This window comes from Photinus pyralis, unplaced genomic scaffold (assembly GCF_008802855.1).
Source record: "Photinus pyralis isolate 1611_PpyrPB1 unplaced genomic scaffold, Ppyr1.3 Ppyr1.4_LG6, whole genome shotgun sequence".
NCBI classification, from domain to species: domain Eukaryota; kingdom Metazoa; phylum Arthropoda; class Insecta; order Coleoptera; family Lampyridae; genus Photinus; species Photinus pyralis.
This window is the reverse complement of record NW_022170663.1, coordinates 41,510,280-41,511,139: the sequence shown is the minus strand read 5'-3', so window position 1 is coordinate 41,511,139 and position 860 is coordinate 41,510,280.

Genomic DNA, 860 nt, shown 5'->3' with positions numbered 1-860 from the left:
ACATCTGGCCAATATCGAAGACCCGATTTTTAAATAGCGCAAGGGCGGCACGATCAACCCTACTAGACTCACGAAAGGTGCTCTTAAAGTGATTAAAAGGCGATCCACATTTTTAGGGTGTTTCGCAACATTGTACGCCGAACAATTGGCAATTCTAGTGTGGAATTTTAAAGTGAAAAGATTTACATTTTTTTGAATTTTTAACTATTTCCCAAAGAAGTTATTCTGAAAAAAGCCCATTCAAGTTTGTAATTAAAACCATCCAGAAAGTTGAAGGGCTCTTTTACTATTTTTGGACTTCGAGCCAATTGCCAATTTCAGTGTGGAATTGAGGCTCAGATTTACAATTTCTATCGCAATTTTAAATTTTTTCCAACTACAGTTCGAAAATGACAATATTAGGGCGAAATTTTCGTGTTAAACACGAGATTTCATTTTGAAGAGATTTTGATGATTATGAAGAGATTCTGAAGATATCTTGAAAAGATCTTGAAGAGATTTTGAAAAGATATTGAAGAGATTCAGGAGAGATTTTGAGACGATTTTGAAGAGGTTCTGAAGAGAGTTTGAAAAGATCTTGAAGAGATTTTGATGCGATCCTGAAGAGATTTTATAGAGATTTTGAAGTAATTTTGAAGACAGATTCAGAAGCTACTTTGAAGACATTTTGAGAGATTGTAAAGAGGGTTTTTAAAGAGATTCAGAATAGTTATTTATGTATCAAGGGCATTAAGGCGATATTTATGCCGAGGGCGACGGAGCCCAAGGGCCTCTGGCCCGAGGCCCCGAGGGATTGTAAGTCGCCCGAGGGTTAAATATCGAGTAATGCCTGAGGTGCATACAACATTTTATTTTTCATC